Raw genomic sequence first — 20,886 nt, forward strand, 5'->3', positions numbered from 1 at the left:
CAAACAACTACAAAAACACACAAACAATCACAAGGAGACCCAAAAGGACTACAAAGTGACGACCAAAAAAGAGATCATTTTTAGCAACAGTAACAAGCTAAGACACTGTTAATTTGAGGGCACTGGGACTCAATTATCAATGACAGTATTTCATTTTTTTTATACTTACCAGGTCCTACTGATCCCAAATAGCCAGGAGAAATTAAAAATACACACCAAACAAAAGCTGATGTCTCAGGAGGATAGGGATTGAATTTATTTAACATGGTTGGAGTTACATATATTCTTATTATCCCCTAATTATGTCAGTTTTAATGAATGTTGTTGAATCTAAATTTCAGTGGCCATGTATGGCTGACAGAGACTAACATCCACCTTGATGGATGGTTCAGTATTTGGATGTAATATTTTGGGGGGTGTTTTTACATGTTAAAGAGGATGGGATCAGATGTAGTATTTCTTCCGGGTTGAGGTAGTGAAGGGAGGGATGAGCAGTGATGCTGCCTCTGTTTGCTCCGCACATCAGCAGCGGAGCTCCTCTCCCCCTCTCAGTCAGACGGACTCAGGCCAGGCAGCGGCAGCGCGTCCGCCCGGAGACACCGAGACCACACACCGCATAGCGTTACTCCCGGCTCAGCCCGAAACACAATCACGGTCCTTCCTAATGGATGTCTCCTCTTACACCGCCTTTTGACACTGGACGGTGCTCTCGTAGCCGCGTTCAACGTGATCAACACCTCACCCCCTGCTTGGTTTTCTGAGGTTTGTCTCGACGACACACGGAGAGGACCACACTCCCCCCATCGTTAGCTTGCTAAGCTAGCTGCTAGCCCGCTAACTTAGCTGTGACACTTTGAACCGTATCGGCGTCAGTTTTCCTCCTCGTAGCTAGCCTGCGGTGTCTTGCGCCACAGCGGTGGATTGAGGTGCCCTGTCACTCAAGGTAAGCAAACAATATACGTGAAAAACACTGCATTATGTTTGTTTTTTCAGTCACACAGTCAAACGCAGGCTTGTTTCTGGGCAGTGAACCTCTAACGTTATCTGGTAGCAGCAGCCTGGCGCTATGGCAGAGTGCTTCTTGTTGACAGAAGCAGCCAAGCAACGGGGATGTGATGCGACTCACCGTTAAACACACATTTTCACTTTACTTCGCAGCTAAATTAGCCGCCGGTGACTGCTCCTCAACCAGCCTCGAGTATGCTAAATGAACACATGTGTGGTTTGGTGATAATATTGACGCTCGTTAATACTTTGGCGTTTACTTTTGACTGTCGATTTGTCATAAATGGGCCACCGTCAGGTTAACATTATCTCACACTTGCCGCATTTGACTGCAGCGAGTTTTCCTAACGGTGTATTCAAATGACTGTTGAGACGGTTATCACACAGCCTGCCATAAGGACCAATGTGAGACCCATACAAAGCAGAGAGAAAAAGCAGTCCACGTTTAAAGTTGAGGAAATGGTCTCTGTATGGACTAAATGTGTCCCCTTCCTGCTAGACGTCAAAGAAACTGTAAAAGGTTTCCTTGGTGGACGTTTCCTCATTTCTCTCGAAACATTTCTGAGCCTTAGTGTTGCATCACAACCTGGAAAGATGAGCTGTGCACCCGGAATTTAACCCCTGCCTGGTGCTTGTTGTGTCTCCTGTGTCCTTATAGAGGTCAGATGATTTAGCTTAGCCTGATGCATATAGGAGGAGAATAACCAGTGGCCACACTGAACTGCTTTCCTTCCTTGATGGGCTGCAGATTCCGAGGGCCCTCCCCCCTCTGGTGAACAGAGGTTAATCACATTTCTTGTAATTCAATCACTCAGAGACCTTTTATAGGGGTTTGGTTGAAGCATGTGTGAAAGAGCGACTCATTGAGTGAATGAAAGAGGACAGAATGAGTGCGTTGACAGTGCTGTAATTGTCTCATGAGATTTAAAAAAGAATGGAATGACTATCAATCCTGTGAGAGTCTGCAGTTGCGGAGCGGAGCAGATGAAGATGTAGAATTGACAGTGAACCAATTGAATTAATCTGTCATGTTCCTCAAAGGAAGGGAAATGAGGGACATGTATTATTTATACACCGTGTTTGTGAAGCGTTGCCTGTACCTGTGCAGTAGGACATTATGCTGTGTAGCTGGAGGGAAGCTGCTGTAGCTTTGTGCTACCTGTAGCAGTGCTCCCACGGTCCCAGAACATGAGGTGGTTGCTTTGATCGCGAGTGAGGTGCAGCACTGACTTGACCATGTAGGTCGACATCACAAAATAAAGCTGTTGTTGCCTTGAAATGTATACACTACCTGTGACTTGCAAGTTCTCAGCTCAGGCATTTCTCCTGATTTTAGCTGTATTTATGTGTGTCATGTTCAGGGACCTTACCTCAGAGCTGTATATCTGAACTGTGTTAAGGCATGACTGTCCAGCATTGAAAGGAAATGAATCATGTTCCTCATTTCAAGGCCGTGGAGTCGGCATGATGCGTTTCCTGCCCTGTGTGTGTTGACTGTGTATTCAGGCCTCAGCAGATGTGCCTGCTTTTGTATGTGTCCCACTCTCCCATACTTGGAAAGGCTGATTTAAGTGTTTTGCAAATTGGGAACATTTTGCCAGTCATCAGGACCAAAATTTACTGGAGGCATGTATCTCAATTACAATAAAATGAGCTGTCTAAGACGTTAATGACATCAATGAGAGCCCTCGACATGTTTGAGCATAAAAATGTGTGGGTACGTCATTGTGGTTTTAGCTCTTATAGAGGGCATGTGTAAGTATCAGGCTGTGTGTGTTTCCATTGTGTAATGGTAATACAGGTGGTTATAATCATCATAATGGTATCCTTTGGAATGCAATTAGTTTAATCCGTACAAAACTAAATTATAAAGCATGTGCACAAATGCAACCAAGATGTTTTACCTTTTTTCTGCCTTTAATGAGGCTACGATCAGAAATTTCTAGACTTTTGTTTCCTTTTCGTTGGTTTTGCTCTTCATTGTATTAAATTGAAAGTGAAAGATGTGAAGGTGAAAATCTCTGATGTCCACTCTGTTTGTGTGTGTTGGTATTTGTGAGTGTATGTGCATGTCATAGAGGGTGGCTGTGGTGCATTTATTGCGCCGAGCTGGTCTGGAACAATAGCTCTATTCTGGCCCATGTCTCCGGAGGGAGGCAGCAGCATTCGGCGTTCCCGGCACTCTGTGTGCCAGCAAGGCTTGGTTTGGGATTGGGTTTCCACAGCCACCTGGAGCTCAGAGCACAGGAATGCCATTGTTCCTCCTTCCAGACTATGGCCGGATCAGACACACATGCAAACACACGCATACACATAAACAGACTCACACACGTACACACACTCGGTACACAGTACGCGAGAGGAGCTCACACCAGCCTGCATGTCCCCCAAAACTTAGGTCACCCTGCTTTGTTACGTTGTCACTGCTTACATAAATAGACAGTGAAACATCAAGCCTCTGTCTGCGCAGCCACAGAGACCTGCCATTAGCAGCAGAGCAGTATGCTTGTCTGGATGGTTAGTATTTTTAGCTGCAAAGAACAAAAAATGTCACTGAGCTGGATTTATTGTAGTTCTGCTTTTTGTTCTGTTGATAATCTGCAACCTGGGTGAAGCTGTAGTTGGTGACTTAAACCTTTTTGTCATATTTGCTGAAACTGTCACTATCAACACAGCAGTGCGTGTCAGATATGTGAAAAAATCATGTTCCTCTGCCTCTTCGTAGGGCTTCTAATGGCATTACTGCATGTGAATGAAAACAGCCAATTAGAGCTGAGAAGTCTTTAACGCAGCTGTCAGTTAAGTCCATCACTGCTCATAAACTGTGGTTAAACTGTCAAATTAGGCAGCGCTGATTAAATATGAATCAAGATTTTGTTATTGCATTGCCTGTTAAGGTTGGGCCAGTGTAACAATGTTCAAACCAGATTAAAATCAAGCCAAACAGTATACCAAATTTTACCAGGTGTGGCACTTGACTCAGCATCCACTCCCGTACGGAACATAATGACACCATGTCCCAACAGCAAATGAGGGCCAGATATCGCTTTGCATCCCATAAGATCCGAGCTCTCTGTCCACACTGAATCCATTCAATATGCACTTCAGTTTGGCCTCCTTCATGTCGACAAACCTCGTAATGAACAGCTGTTTGCTCGAGATCAGACTGGAGATGTAACCACTTGAAAGATGAGTAAGTAGCTGACTTGGTATCTTTGCACTTAGTAACGTTATTTTTTTAAAAAGAAAAAAATATGTTTTACATTCTGATATTTATTGAAAATGATAGACAATATAGCCAACACTAAGTAGCCTAGCTTGTTATTAGCAAGAGTCACGTAGCTCACCCGAAATTTTCAGCTCCCTGGTGATATTTCTGCACCCAGCTACCACCTTATTTAGGTTTTTGTTGTGAAATAAGAAGGTATCATGTAGATAATTTCTCATTTCAACTTCAACTTTCAACACAATGGTTTGAGTATCAGTAACATTGTTAACACTGTGCTACATTACAGAGAAATACAAAACCGTACTAATGAACCTTCATTAATATAGGCCTATATTTTATCTACAAGTGCACGTCACACACTGAGCGAGCTGCCTGTTAATGACGCTGTGGGCTAATGGGCACGTAGCTACTTCCATGTTTCAGATGATACGTCGTGTTTGTAGTCGACCAATGAAGATGAGTTTACATATCACCTTGGGTTCGTCCTTCACCTTCTCAAAATGATCCCACACTTTGGATTTCCTGCCCGACATGTTAACTAGCCTGTGGAATAACCGCAGGTACCAGCCCTGGAAATTAGAGGCCGCATACATGCTGCTTCACATGTTGCGTCTGAGGTTGCTAAGTAACCTTAACAAGCACATATTATAACCTATTTACCTGAAATGCTGAGTGCAGAGCTGATCCTCTTCCAGATGTTGTTTATAAGTGTGTAGGCCTGCAACTAAGCAACCAATGAAATCTTGCCAACTAATGACCTTTCTGGTCAACTAATGTTTGGGCGACTATCAGAGGGCAGCTCCTAATCGTTCAGCTGTAAAAGGAGAATGTTTGTGATCCAGAAACAGTCACAGGTTTTTTTTGGTCATTCAGTGTGCAGTGTACTTCTGGGCATGTTTTGGTTGCAAGATTTAGCTGCAGATTGAGCACTCCTCGCTTAGGCAGCTGCAGACCCAGAGCCAGGGAGAGTCTGAGTGAGACAGAGGCAGCTGCGTGGAGGAGGCGAGGCTTTACCTGGTCAGGCTCTGAGATAACGTTATTTTTTACCTTCTGCTTAGAAGTGGCTAAATTACAGCTCACTGGAACTTAATATGACAGGCTTTGGGTTTTGTTTGATATATAGTGTCGGCAGAAAAATTTTGCACATTTCTGATTTGTCGCTAGCGTAGTTAGCCCTCGTTTCCTTGGAGAGTAACTTGTCTTGTTTACTATAATAAGTGGATGTCAATGTCACCATGAACGCCCCGCTGAACCCCGCTCAAACTCTTAAACTTTATATGGAAAAAAAGGAGCAGCAGTAGAATATTTCAACTGAACCACCACATCCGATTCAACTGTCATAATTCTGGGTCGCGTGCAGCCCCACGTGATTAATAGCTGCGTCAGAGACTCCTCAGCTCTGATTGGTTTTCCCTCAGCAGAAGTAGATTCTAGCAAAAGCCATAAGAGCAATACGAGGAGGCAGGATTTTTTTTAACATGTGGATTCAGCCACAGTTAAAGCAAACATGACAAAAAGTTATTTTTCTAAAAAGTTACCAACTGTAGCTTTAAGACTTTAGACTGACACATAAAGCGAATGAGAAGTGGTTGGAAATGCAGGTAGTCCTGAAACAGTTGCTCAATTAATCAATGAGTTGACTGATAAAAGAGAAGCAGTTAATTGCCAAGTCATTTATCAAGCAGTAATGGTGCACTCAGGTACCAGTTTCTCCAGCGTGAGAGCCAATTTTCAGCTGTTCTCTGTCTCTCTTTTTGTTTATTATTTCAAATTAAATACTAATGACTATTTGTGTTGTCAGTGTTAAGACATCACCTTGTGTTTGGGGGGAAATTGAGCAATTTTCACTGTTGTCAGTCATTTTCCAGACCAAACAATTAATCGATTTATCAAATGATTGACAGATTAATTTGCAGACAAAAATTAAACCAGACTTGAAAAGCCATGACCTTGAAATTAAATTTAAATTCATTAATATGGATACACACAGAGAGAGACAAGAGCAAGCGACACCTCTTCTGGTGTCTATTCCAGCTGGCGAAATGTCAGTTTACTTCAAAGCTGTCTTTTTAATCAAATCCTCCTCTCACAAGAAGACGTTGCACAAACATCAGCTGTCAGGAAGACATTTGATTACTGAGTTTTGTTTACTGGGTTTTGTTTTTAATAATGTTGTCTGATCACAGCATGCATCAGACTTCAAACTTATCTCTGCACTCTGCCTCGGTTGGTTTTGTGTGGCAGTGTGGCAAAAATCTGATTTGCTTCTTCCATATATCACCTACTTTATGTGTAACTTGTCATAATTTTAGGTATTTGTGGGTGTTTTTGAGCCTTTATTAGAGAGGAGAGAGTTGAAAGTGAGAGGAAGTGTATGGATAGACATAGGAGGTGACATGCAAGAAAGGCGTTATGATTTCCTGTATTTAAAGGCCACATTTATATATTTTTTAAATTGAAAAAGCAAGCTTGAATGTGCTGTTTCATCTGCTCCTAGCATGATTAGATTGACTCTTCTACTTGAAACTTGCAGCCTAGATTAAGTGTGGACCTTCCAGAAACTCACTCCGGATGTTGATAGCTAGTTTAGCTGGATCTGATAGCGGAGCCCTAAATGGTTGATCTTCAGACAAAGTGAGAGAAACAGAAAACGGAGAGGGATGAGAAGGAAAGAGAGATAGCCATCAGCAGCATTTAGTAGTTCCGTCTCTCAGTCCTTTAGGGTTTGTAGGCAGGCAGTTTCAGTTGTGTGTGTGCCGATGCATGTGTGTCCTCTGGCTTTCCAGCGGGTCACATTAGGGATAGAGTTGCACAGAAGTGGGTCAGCCAGTGCCACCAGGGAGTCTTGCCAGCTCCCTTCTCCCTCTCAGGCTGGAACCAACCAAGGGCCAACACAAACACATGAACCTCAGCTGTGTGCATGTGTGTTCAGTGTAGGTGTATGCATTGTTTGTTGGTGTTTGTGTGTGTGTTTAGGCACAGACATAGAGTGTGATCTTTGCTGGTCTGTCATTCACTGAGATGACAGGCCCCCACCTTGCTCACTGTACTTTGACTCCTTGTTAACTGCTTTGCTGGAAACTGAAATGCTGTATAGCTGCGAAGGCGAAAAGAGCAGCAAGCCTAAGCTATGGTGCAGTATGTTTAGACTGCATATAGGGTCTCTACAGATGATTCAGAGCCTGTCCCACTCAGTGTGTCTCAGCTGGATGGACACACTGTTTCTGCTGGCTTAATGATAAGGAAATAGGATTTGGCCCAGTATTCAGTCGAGGTTTATTTCATCTCGTAGCTGCAGTCTCTTGGTCTCGGCATCGGTTCTCCTCTGACAAGGAATTAATGATCTATTTCTGTTTTCTACATCCCTGCATTGTTGAATTGAGATGACATCATGAGGTAATAAGTGGACAGAAATATAAGCGCAACACAAGACTGAATTATTGCACAATATGGCAGATCACACTTCACTTCCATCCCGTACAAATAAATGCTGCTGCTCCAAATGAAGTCATTCTCGGACGTTTGGGTGACGTCAAAAAGCACTTTTCTTAGTCTGTACCCACTTTCTGCTGCCGCTGGCCAGATGTGCTTAGGTGTGAAAATGGGCAGGGTTTCTAGTGGTCAGCAGCAAATACTGCTCTGTTTATTATTTACACGGCCTCTTCCTCCACAGTGTTGACTGTGCGGCCATTCACAAGAAATAGCTTTCTGGGAAGAACTCAAATCTGTGAGACACGATTGTGGATTTGAATACATAAATATTTTGAGGAAGCGAGTCTCAACTTGCAAGTGATCCACATTCCAGTTAATTAATAAGCAGTTCCTCACCAGTAACATGTTTCTTGTTGTCTTTGAGAGCAGGGTAGAAACATTACAGGCATTTAGAGTGATTAACACACATCAGGCAAAGTTGTGTCATTTGCAGGGTATTTTATGTTGGAGCTTTTTGCAGGGTTGGAAATTAAGTTTGTTGTCTACCTACCACTGTGGCTGGTGGATTCCAAAATCTACCACCCAGGCAATAGATTACTATTGTGTCTTTTGGCTGGTGAGTGAATCAAATCTAGCAGCCACTTGCATATTTTGCCAGCATTTGGCTGGTGGCTGTTGCTATTTTCCAGCCTTGGCTTTTTGTATCAGTGTTCAAAGGTGAGTGTAAGGTGAAATGGTTTGCTCTCAGTGATGAACCCACAGAGGATTATCAGCTCTGCACTTCCCTTTGGCTGATGTGATCTGATCTTGTTTTAATTGAGTGTAAATGCTTTTAACTATACATCTACACCACAACATGTTTATCATCCTGTGTTTCTACTTTTAGCAATTATTTATTGCTATTGTTGTCTGTTGTTTTGTATGATTTCTGTTTTTAATTGACATGCATGATGGTTCGTTTGCTTATTGATTGTTTTTAATGTCTTTGTTAATGCCTGCTATCATTGAAAATGAGGGTTTCCCTCAATTGATATCCCCAGTCTTAAATAAAGGTTTGAATGAATGAATGAATGAAAAGCTCTACAGATCTTTATCACTTCCCTTTTATGGGATGCAACTGTTTTTATGACTCCACAGCAGCTACAGTCGTGACCGCAAGCGTTATGTTTTTGGGTTGTCCGTCCACCTGTCTGTATGTGCCCATTCTCTAAAATGTGATATCGTAAGACTGCCTTATGAGAATGTCTTTGGCACAAACGTCCACTTGGAGTCAGCAATGAACTGATTACATTTTGGTGGGCATAGTTCAAAGGTCAAGGTCATCCTGACCTCATCTGTCTAATTCTTGTGAACATCTCAAGAACACCATGAGGAATTTTTTTTTTCAAATTTGGCACTAAAGTCCACTGAGACTCAAGGATGAACTGGTTAGATTTTGGTGGTCAAAGGTCAAGGTCAGTGTGACCTTGCATCTGTCCCATTCTTGTGAACGCAGCATCTCAGGAACACTTTGAGGGAATTCTTTCAAATTTGCCACTAATGTCCACTTATACTCAAGGATGAAGTGGTTAAAAGTCAAAGATCAAGGTCACTGTGACCTCAAAAAACACATTTCTGGCCATAACACAAGAATTCATGTGCAAATTATGACAAAAATTCACACAAATGTCTAATTGGATGAAATGATGACAGTATATATCCAAAAGGACATCACAATGTTCTGTAAAAATGCTTTTCTGGCCATTACTCAACGTCACAAGTCGGGAACAGAAGGGGAAGCATTTGGTCAGATACTGAATTGGTGACTCTAATCTTGAAACTATGCTAATTGTAGATCTGCTGTACTTCCGAGGGAAGATGTGTGTGATGCGTCCATGTTTTCACAGACATGGATGTAAGCTGATACTGCAACTTGACTGGTTTGCATAGGCATACAACAGCTAGGCAGTAATTCTAGTTTGGGTCATTCATCATTCTCAAAATAGCTCTAAAATCTGACTTTACACGACCTGCCCAGCACCAAACAACAGAAAAATTAGCAGCTGACTAAAAGGAATATGAATATTGGACTTACCCTGCATTTAGTGGTGATGGAATAGCAGGAATTTCAATGACCCATTGGGAATGTTTACATGGCCCCTCAAGCCATAACAACTTGGCAAAAAGTTAGGTACACCACTTGCTGAGTTGATGTCGTATTATGCAGAAAGGTGGCAGATGAAAGTAAACTTTTGGTTAATGTTAGGAACTTTTGAATAATGCACGTATTGCATATCATTTTTGTGCACATGTAATTTGTATTATGGTGTTAGCTTGTCACTAGTAGTTGTTGTCCATGTGGAATGACCTAGATAAGTTAGAAAAGTTATTTATTAGCATTAACCCTGACAACAAAGGTAAAGCAATATTTTAGTGGTTTTAGGCCATGCACTGGTTGCGCAACAAGTCTGGGACAAAATTCCTTTGTCATATAAAGCTTCAGACTGTTTCACCGTGCTTGGATAACAACATGAATTTTCACTGGGATGTTAAATGCTCTTAGTAATAAAATACAACCAATACATTACGACTTAAAAACTCATGAACACACTGAAGTTGGAAAAACGACTTCCCAACCTGGGAAAGGGGAGAGAAACATGTGAATGTAGCATTAGTTAATATGTCAGTGTTGTGTTCACAGCCCCCCCCCCCCCCCCCCCCCAAGTGGCGAACAAGTTTTAAGAACAAAACTCAATCAGTGATCATCAAGGAACTGTTGATCCCAGTGGCGTGCATCAGTTATAAGTACACAAATCAAAAGGATGAGAGGCAGCTGGAATATTCTGGCTGGGAACCATGTTAAATGAGAGTCAGTTTTTGGCACATGAATATTATGAGAGAGAGTAGAATGCAGGAGAATCTTTTGTTAGGAAAGGCAAAACAGATTTCAGTGTGTACACAGGACATGCATGTCGCTGTTGAACCCTGCTTTCATTTGTGTCGTCAGGATAATTGTCCAAACGTTTTCCCATGTTCCTTTTCCACCTGGACATGTCAATGCAAATGTCTTAGCTTGAGCGAAATCCAATTGGATCTGCAATTGCAATTGACTTGTTGTTGCAAGTGCAGTTGGCTTTGACTTTATAAACAGATCCTGTGCTCGGACGGAGTGAATCTTTAAGAGGCACCTTGAACGCCTGAACAGAGTGAAATAATAAGAACTGCAACAGCTCAGCCTTGTAGCATGGAGTAACCCTATACACTGCGTTCAGCTTAGCTCCAACAATTCCCTTCTTTGTAAGAGTGTGCTGTTCATGCGTCCGTATGTTGCTCACAGCATCTGTTTCACTCTGAGATATGACCCGACAGGAAAAGACATAGTTTCCATGGTGACAAGCCTGCTCCTTGCCCATCCCCCCCCTCAAGCCTGCCATAGGAGGAAGTGGAATATGTCCAATTTCTGCTGACTCATGGAGAAACAGTTGTGTGTCACACACTTAAGCACAAATGTCTCTCCTCACTCCGGCCTGGAATCATTGTTTATGTGCCTTTTTAATGTGTTTGACACTGTTTGTCTCTGAGTGTGTGTTGACTGCTCCATCCAGCACGTAGGCCTGTTTGTTTTCTAAGACTTGATAGTCAGGGGAATTTAAGGCCCTGTCTACACACATACAGATATTTTTGAAAACATTTTTTTTCCTCCTCTGTTTTGAAAAATTGTTCTGTCCACACAACCTTTGTTTTATAAACTCTCTCTATCTCCGTCCACACTAGAACACTAAAATGACTCCATATGTGCGGTGTTCACACAGACAGTGGTGCTGCTGCAGAGCTGCCTGCTGCTACAAGAACTGTATTTCCACAATTAAAAGCTGATACTGTGCAAGCCACTGCATTGTCAACACAGTGACCCCTGCAGAATTTCACAGTAAAAACCTTTTTAATAACAAATGAAGGGATTCTGAAGGGCTTTTATTCTGAAATGGAAACAGGACATGTTGGGTTCAAAATTCATATGTAAACTTTGAAACTGTACTGAAAGGTGGAACGATGTCAGTATGATTATTGAAAGACCATTTTCACTGCCTATTTTTGTTGAAAACCACACACATCATGCAGGCAAGCAGCAGCCAAACCACACCTGAGCAGCACTGCTCGAGTGGGCAGTGTGGCCTGAGCCTTAGCTGTCAAAGGTAGTTGTAGTGCGGGCTGACATTATATTTTTCAAAACATCTACTAGAGATCTCATCACCGCTGATTCCAGTTCAATTTTAGAATGAAGGAGCTCACTTTAACACACGAGTGATGCTGTGCACATGTGAAAGTTTTCCTTCCAGTTGTCATCAGCAACATTCCCACTCTGGAAGGTGTCCCACCATCTGATGGTCTGATCAGGCCTGATCCAAAAATGTTGTTTTTGGCAGACTTTAAGGGTGCTTTCAGACCTGGAGTTGTCTTGCTTTGGTCTGAATCAGGAACTAATTTTGTTGCAAAGTTGGTAATTAATAATTGCCCAGATTTGGTTCCTGTTCTCACGGCAGCATTTACAAGCAGACCAGATTAAATGCTTGCCGAAGAAAGCTGCTCTCAATTGGTCAGAATTTCCATGCGGAAAAATCCAGGAAGTAAACAAAACGTTGAAGAAGAGTACACTTGCAAGATCAATGTGACACTTTCTAATGTCACAATGGAGGGACAACTACGCAGGTTGATTTTAGCGCTGCTCATCGTGGACTATATTGCTGTCATTGTTCATTTTAGGCAAACCATGTAACATGCTCATGTTTAACCCAACCAATGTGTTGTGACTGCAGTTGGTTCAGATCAAGGTCAGAACACGTTCTCACCACAAACAAACTCCACCAGAGTTCGTTTCAGACCGAGACCACCTCTTCAAGAAGATCTTGGTCCGGTTGTTTTGGTGCGAACCCCAGCTGTGTTCACACCTGCCCAAACAAACTGCACTTAGGGGGCAAACAAAATTGAGTTTGATTGAACCAAACAAACAGGGCAGGTGTGAAAGCACCCTAAACCGCAGACGCTGAGGTGGAGCAAAAACACTGGGTGCAGCAGGCCTCCGTTTATTTATAAAGTGGTGCAACAGTACAAGGTTTAACTGTAAAGTAGTCGTTAGACCAAGCAGTGCTTACAAAACTTTAGCAAGACTCAAGGCAACAATGCACATGCGTGATTTGAGAAGGTCACGTCATCGTTTTCCAAACAATCCCTTTTACACGTCCACACAGGTAAACTGCAACCAGAGTTTGATATAATGTGCACTCCAGAAGGTGTTTCACAGGATCTCCATTTTAGTGACCTAAAGTTCTGTTTGTGTTTGGATGAGAGGCCAAAATGTAGAGGAAAATATGAGTTTACAAAAATATCCATATACATGTAGACATGACCTAAATCGGAAAAAGAATTGTACTTTATGCTGGAAGGGTATTTTGTGTGTCTAATGGCCTAGCTAAGTTTCACTTTATTGATCTCTGTTGGGGATATTAGCATTTGAACCAGCCTTACTATTGAGAAGCAGCAGGCAGTGCACAGGGGATAAACTCCACGTCTGAAGCCAGTGCCTTGATCAAGGACAGTGGCAAGAAGACTACCTACTGCAGCATGCCTGTCACAACCAGTCAGCCCTAGTTGTGAAGTAGTAGTAAGGTTCAAACCCAGGACCTTATTGATGCTAGGCAACACTGCCAAACAGGGTCACTGAGCCGCCGTATCTACAGAGATGCTAAACCAAAAAAGCCCAGAAAGGATTTATAGAGATTTACCACTTCTTTCTCACTGCTTTCATCCTAAAGAAGAGAACCCTCTTTGTACCTGGATGACAGTCCCTAATTGGTCTTTGTTCGTAGTGCTTTCACATGGAAACTTTTTACTCCTTAAAGTAATACACAGTTAAAGAAGTCAGTTGTTATATAGCTAGTCCCTGACTGACTGATCCACTGATGGATAAAACATACCCGGTATGGAAAGAGGTGAAAGGACGTTGAGAGTTACACAACACAATGCCTACGGATGACAGATGACAGGTGGATGACCATCAAGTGCACACAGTATGTACCATGAGGTGATAAAAATGTATCTGCCATCAGAGATGTTGCCATGCTGTTAATATTCTGGTATCCATCCCTTTTAATATAACTGGGTGTTTAAGGCCATTGTGTGCAGCGTTGCATATCACTGAGCACGACTGGTTTATGGCATAATTGGATTTTTTTTTTTTTTTGATTTATGAGTCAATGCGATGAAGTAGTTTCATTTATCAGGTACTGTATTAGCTGGATTAGCCAAAAAGAGACCTAGAACTGTGGATATTTTGTCTCTCAGCTGATCTTCCAACAAATTTACTGTCATGACTTTATATTGATATTACAGTATAACACTACATGTAGTGTCATAGAGGATAGATGACATTATTGAATGTTAAAAAATATATATAATATGAATAGAAATAGTGTTTTGTTGTAGCAATGCTACTTTTAGCACAAAAAACTGCACCAAAGTAATAATTGGTTTGATTTATTCATTTCTGATGGCAAAAAATAGAGTATGTCCTACTTGCTTTTGGCTGTGGCAGGGGAACAAACATGCTTAAACATGACATGTAGGGGTGCAGGGATTTATCAGCTGAACATCTGTATAGCTCAATATTTGCCTCATTGACTGTCATCCGCCTATCATCCGGCTGATGTTTTTCTGTTGTGTCACATCATTTTTTTCACAGCCTGAGAAGCAGAGCTCCTGACTAACTGTGTCCCATCTTCCCATTGTCCTGGTGGCAATAGAAACCATGTTTGGGACAAACAGTGATCTTCCATAGGATGACTTTGGGATGAAAGGATGCAGTAAACTATCGATGCATTAGGGGACGCATCTTATCTTTTCCTGATAATGCAAAATTGTGAACAACAAATCCAGCTTACAGCTAACAGGATTTGTATTGAATTACATGATAGGTTCAAGCTCTATTCAGTAAACATGAGTATTGGGTGAATGTACATTTTAACGTTGAAAGAAGTTTAAAAGTTGTCATATATTTGTATGGTTGAATTATGGTCTGTTAAAGGAAATGGCCACTTTAGAATGAAAATACAGACAGTACTTACTCACCCTCATGCCGACAAGAAGTCCAGTGTGGGTTTTTAATCCACAAAACTCGTTCGGGGTATCGGAGGGATAACAGCTAGCTGGAATAACAGCTACACTTGAAGTGCATGGAACCCACATTTTGAAAATGTAATAAAACTCCACGAATGCATTTCAAAAACGTCAGAGCGGCTCGTCCGTCGTAATCCAAGTGCCCTGAAGCCACGGCATGCAGAATTGACTTGGCTAGTGGTGGTGCTAGTTCTTGAGTCTCGTGCGAGTTGCCATGTAAACACAGCACGCCTGCAGGGCAGGCTAACTGACCACGGTGAGAAATTATGCTATAAAAGTGGAGTAAATCACGTCTTTTCAAGTCAATTTTGCATGCCGCAGCTTCAGGGCACTTGGATTATGACGGATGAGGTGTTCTGACATTTTTGAAATGCACTGGCAGAATTTTATTACATTTTCAAAATGTGGGTTCCATGCACTTCAAGTGTAGCTGTTATTCCGGCTAGCTGTTGATACCTTGAACGAGTTTTGTGGATTAAAAAACTACACTGGACTTGTCGGCATGATGGTCAGTAAGTACTGTCTGTATTTTCATTCTAAAGTGGCCATTTCCTTAAAGTGAATTAAATGTATTTATAATAGTTTGTTTCCCTTGTTTCCCTGGGGTAACAAATAACAACAAACACAAGATAAACAATAATAAAAAAGTATGGTGTTGGCCCAGAGTTTCACAATCACTGCGTCCATTTTTGAAATTTATTGTCACTTCACTCAAAACACAGTCAAGAACTTTTTGTGCTGCCAAGGATAGAGAAGTTCAGACGTCCAACCGGCACTGTAATTATTAATTATGTATTTTTTTTTTAAATAAAGACATTTCATGGTGTAAAGCAATTTGAAATGATTGAACTGATGAGTTAATTTTGCCTTTTAACAAGAGAAAACCTGAGGGTGAGATGAAACCTATTAACAATTGAAGGTGTGTCATATAACAGTGATAAGGACCAAACAAAGTCAGTAGTATTTTAGCTCACGTCACTGCCTCATAAGTCAGTTAAGATTGGATCTCACTTTATTATGGCTCCTGTTCAATAGACTCACAGTGAGTGAGTTCATGCCGATTTTGTTTTATCCAGGGATGTCTTCAGTTAGGTGCTATGAACCCAAACAAATCCAGTGGTGTGAATTGTTTTCACAGAAAGAAGAAATCAAAGTGTGGCTACATTGTCAAAGGTGTGACTGTACTGTCAAGATTGTTTGGATCAGTCAGTATTGCAGTAGTTTGTGTATCCCAAATAGAGAACAGTCTGCAAGTTTTGGATGTAGAGGACAGAGGAGGGCAGAAAGGACAGAGCCGTGCTGTGGCAGCTCTGTGCTCTGTCTAAGTTGTGTGACAGAGTGAGCTATCTGCCCCGGGTTGACCCTGACCAAGGTGCATCACTCCCCTCTGGGCCTGCATACACACAACCATCCATCTCTAGCTCTTATCTCCTACCAGGCCGCTACTCTTGAGTGTCTGTTTGCATGTGTGTGGGTGTGTGTGTTTGTGTGTCTGAGGGCTCTTTGAGTGGAGTTGTTCTGGCCCGGTCACACTGATAGCCATATCAACAGTTACTCCTGATGGACTGTGGAACAACAGACCCTTTGTTTTTTCTGAGTGTGTGCACGTGGGCGTGTATGCTAAGCCATCAGAAATTGCATTTCTACGAGCCACAAATGTCAGAGCACTGTGCTCATGTATCTTGGGAATGTGTGTGTGTTTGTGTGTGTTGTATGTGCTGCAGTGTAATCTGCCAGAGGCTGGGATGTGGGTCAGTGTGGCTGCAGCTCTGCGGGGAGAGACAGCAGCAGGATACTGCCTCTGTACTTACTGTAGGGGGACTAGCCTGGGTACAAACATTTTTCACAAAAATAACACAGTAAATCAGAGCACTTGAGATTTGACCATCTTTAAATGTATGCCTTTTCATATACCCTGAAACAAAGCTTTTTAAAAAATAAATTCTAGCCTTTTTTCTGTGTGCTTAGATCAGTGGTTCTCAAACTGAAAAATAATTCATGCTCCCCCAACTAACATTTTTTTGATCAATCATTAACAATATTTGGGAAAGCAAATAATACAAAAATATCTATGTTGAGTATCAGTTCAGTAAAAGTCAGCATGATAGCATCAGCAAACTCTTGCTTGCTTTGTTTCCTGCGGATCATTTAAAAGAGAGATCTGAAAATAAAACCCAAATTGGTATTAAAGTGTCTTAAATCAAACTTTCAAAAGTCTTAAAAATGCTATGACATGGGATGTAGAATTTTATTTATCATTTCAGTCAGGAACACAACTTTATTTCCATTTGCAGTATTATATTTGGTGGTATGGCTCTGTTCTGGAACCTCTCTGCTTTTCCTAGGCCTACACAGAAAGCCTCTTCCATGCACCCATGTGGAAAGCCCAAGGTGAAGACACACCTCTCTGCCCTTCCACGTGCAAACGGAGAAAGCCTGAGGCAAAGAGAGCAAACCTCCATGCCCTTCCATGCAGCTACATGGAAAGCCTAAGGCAGGAAGAGCAGCAGCAAAGACCCCCGAGAACAGAACAGAGCAGCATCAGTGACAAACAGAAATGACACTGATAAGTCAGACACAGCATGAAAAGCAGGAGCTGGGGTGGAGGCGGGTTGCAAAGTGACTTGCAATGGAAGCAGCAACAGTAGGCAGGCCAGAGCAGTTTAAATAGGGTGCCCTGAATGAGATTCGTCAACTGGTTGCATAGAAAGGAATTGTGATCTATCAGCTGCTCCATCAGTTGATTGGGCTGTTTGCGATCAGCTGATGTAGCTGGGATGTGAGCTGAGCTTGACATCGTGTCCTGCCCGAACTAACGCTATGCTCAATTTTTCTCTGATGTTGCGTCGTAAAATCTCAAAATAATTGGCAACATCAATTTTTTTAAAATCAATTTAACCAATACCTATTGCATCAATGTCGTGTGGGGATAGCAGAACCAACAACACTCTTATTTTGTTTCCAGCAGGCGGCATCTGCTCTCAGCTAGCAAATGGTCACTGTAGTAAGATATGGGGAAGTGCAAATTCAATGCAAGTTTTACGGCATGGCTGAAGCCGGAATGAGGCAGTGTATTTTATGCAAAAGGTTTTTCAGACTTAGGATGGGAATTGAGGTAGTGGTGTCCCACATGCAGAGTAGGAAACGCCATGTGACGAAGAAGTCATGTTTTATGTAACAACCCATGATTAATGTCAGTTCATTTTTTTTGTCCTTTCTGTTTTGGATATTGTAAAACTGGCCTTAAATTTGATTCCAAGTGGCATTAAAAGTCTTAAAGAGTCTTCCTTGCCTTAAGCTGTAGGAACTTTGATACACATTAAACTTGTTTCACTCCATACATTCCTCCCTGGTCGTCACGCACCACTTGCAGGGGCTCTGTGCATCCCCAGGGGGCCCGCCCCACAGTTTGAGAACCACTGGCTCAGATAGATGTGTTCACATATTCAAATATATCGGAGAGAGTGTGTGTGTGTGTGTGTGTGTGTGTGTGTGTGTGTGTAGCTAGCCTTATTAAAACAGGGTCCACAGGGACGTAGTGGTAGCAATAGAGATTCAGATCTGTGTGACTTCTTAATAAAGCTAGATTGGAAAGAGGACGGCCAGATTAGTCATGCCTGGGGCTCATAGTGGATTTCACCTGCAGTCATTAAGCCAAAGTTATTGCTGAACATTTGGAACTCACAATGAAAGCTTATTGGAGGTTATGTAGTGTGACTGTGACTGTGTGTGTGTGTGTGTGTGTGTGAAGGGGCTATTGACCTCATGACAGAGCTGCTTAAATGAAATATTGATAGCACTAGCTTGGTTAGATTTTGTGGCTGTGTATGTGTGTGTGTCTGTGTGTGTTTGTCTGGAGTTGTATGTGTATATTTAGAACTTTGCCCAGTGATTGATTGTGCGTTTTGCTGCAGCCAATAGGCTATTAAGTGTCCATTTTTTTGACATACGGTCTCATAGATCAAACCACTCGGAGTGGCCCAGTAGTGTTAAATAGCAGGATTAATGAGGACGCAGCGTGCAAGCAGACAGGTAGGTTACATGATGCTGTTGACTGCCAGTGACTGACAGCTCTGTTCGAACAGTCGGATGAAAAATGTAATTCTGTCCCGTGGAAGAACAACAGATTTGCTTTTGCTGAAGGCTGATGCTGTAGATATTATATATACACTTGCAGTGACTCAGCACACTCAGCTCGCCAGTTTTATTTTATGGGGTCTGCTGCGCATGTATCATGTCATTCTATCTCTGGGCTCACTGGATTTGTGCGACATTAAAAGCGCTTACACTGCGTTTTGTTAAGTGCTAATGCAGTTGCAGTGTGTGCAGCTAAAACCCTGCTCCTGTTGTACTGAGAATGTGTTAATCCCACACTTTGCCACGACACAAGAAGAGGAGGAGATTGCATGCTGTGTAGAATCGCAAGGAAGTCAGTCCTGGATTGGGAAGGTTGCCTGGAGCGTTTGAGCACGCAGCTGGGGGCATGCACGCACTTAAGCCTGATCCTGTTAACACGGCTGCTGGCCAGAGCTGGGACTGCAGGGAGATATGGACCCAAGAACAAATCACAAGCCTCCAGATGTTACCGAGGCATAAAGAGATAGATGGGAAAGTTTGGGGCTAAATCTGCTCTGTGTAATCACTCAGGATACAGAGAAGGGAAGGTAGTGTGTGTGTGTGTGTGTGTGTGTGTGTGTGTGTGTGTGTGTGTGTGTGTGTGTGCGTGTGTGTGTGCGTGTGTGTGTGAGTGATTATTGTCATGCCTGTTAACAGTGGTCTCGTGGCCTGCAGTGCTCTTTCTTGTGCTCTCTACTCCTCGTAAACAGGAAGCAGATCCCTCTCCTCGCTGTGACTCTCTCCTTTCATCTGTCCTTTTCTGTCCCTCTTTCGTCCCCTTTCTACACTGCGTCTCTCTGTGAGTACATACAGTATATCTAGAAAATTCCAGGATAAGTGTGACATAGTGGCGTGTCCTGGGAGGTTGAACCAGCTGCTTCTTACCTATTTTCTCCTCGCTCTATTCCTGGCATTCCTGTTTTTCCTCCCTGGGCTTCCCCTGGAAAGCTGTCAGAAGTTGAGCTACGGCTACAGTTGCCTGCGAAACTGTTGTTGTCATCTTTTGTTGCCTTTCCTCTTGTCCCTATTTAGCATGGATTTGGTGTTTGTGCGTGCACGAGGTGCTGCAGGCCCCGCAGGGCCTTCCTTTCCCACACCACTGGAGACATGAGGTGTTTGACAGAGCAGGAGGTTGAAGGGAGGGTTGGGAGGAGGTGCAGTTGGCACAGGATTACCACAGCACTGTTTGTTGTTGCTAAGACCAAAGATGTCATCTTTGGACTCCCTCTGTTAGAACATACGCTACAAACAGAGTCACATAACACATGTAGAAACTCTGGCTGGGAACCAAACACACACACACACACACGATTTATGCTCATAGCAAGCTATCACACCGCCTTAAGAAATCTTTCTTCCTGTCTTCCCCAGTCTCTCCTCTCTCCTCTGTGTCTTTCTTTGACAGTCTTTAAAGAGACAGCGGAACAGTTAAGTTTAATGCTTCACCATGGCTGGTTGGTCACAGTGTGTTCACGCTGAGCTTGGGGAATTGCGAAGGACTGATTTGACTGCCTGTTAGTTTTAGCTCAGCCCACACTACCCTCTAAATTGTCCAGAACAAAGGTCGTTTGAGAGCTCCTCAACCTTGTTTGGCTCCAGTCCAGCCTTGAAGCCTCAGAGGCCTCGAGCTTTAGCATGCCAACTTTAGCTTGCAGGGTGTTATGTGGGTGCAGACGTGCACAAACCACATGATGTGTGTGTTGAGTAATTTCTTTGCCCGCTGAATGAGAACTTGTGCTTGCTAGCAGAGATGTTATCATCAGTCTACCCATGAGCTCCTCCTCACCTCTGCTAAGTCTGCTTTAGTCACTGGTCTTTTGGATTTACGACAGGAATTACATTGACCCAGACTGAATGGAAAGAAGCCTGCGTGGGAGAAAAGGCAGACTTTGTGGACTAATAACAGGGAGTGTTCGGTAGGACAGAGATAGAGGCAAGAGAAGGGGTGGGATGAT

At 42.7% G+C, this 20,886-nt stretch overlaps 1 protein-coding gene across 1 annotated transcript in view; it reads left to right on the forward strand.

Moving 5' to 3' along the window:
• The first annotated feature begins 408 nt into the window (after window positions 1-408).
• Window positions 409-20,886, forward strand: part of galnt1 (UDP-N-acetyl-alpha-D-galactosamine:polypeptide N-acetylgalactosaminyltransferase 1) — a 75,608-nt gene continuing 55,130 nt past the window's right edge. The window contains exon 1 of the mRNA XM_033640803.2: window positions 409-943. The gene's annotated coding sequence lies outside the window, so the exon portion shown is untranslated. The remainder of the gene's footprint in view (window positions 944-20,886) is intronic.

This window comes from Epinephelus lanceolatus, chromosome 10, assembly GCF_041903045.1.
Source record: "Epinephelus lanceolatus isolate andai-2023 chromosome 10, ASM4190304v1, whole genome shotgun sequence".
NCBI classification, from domain to species: domain Eukaryota; kingdom Metazoa; phylum Chordata; class Actinopteri; order Perciformes; family Serranidae; genus Epinephelus; species Epinephelus lanceolatus.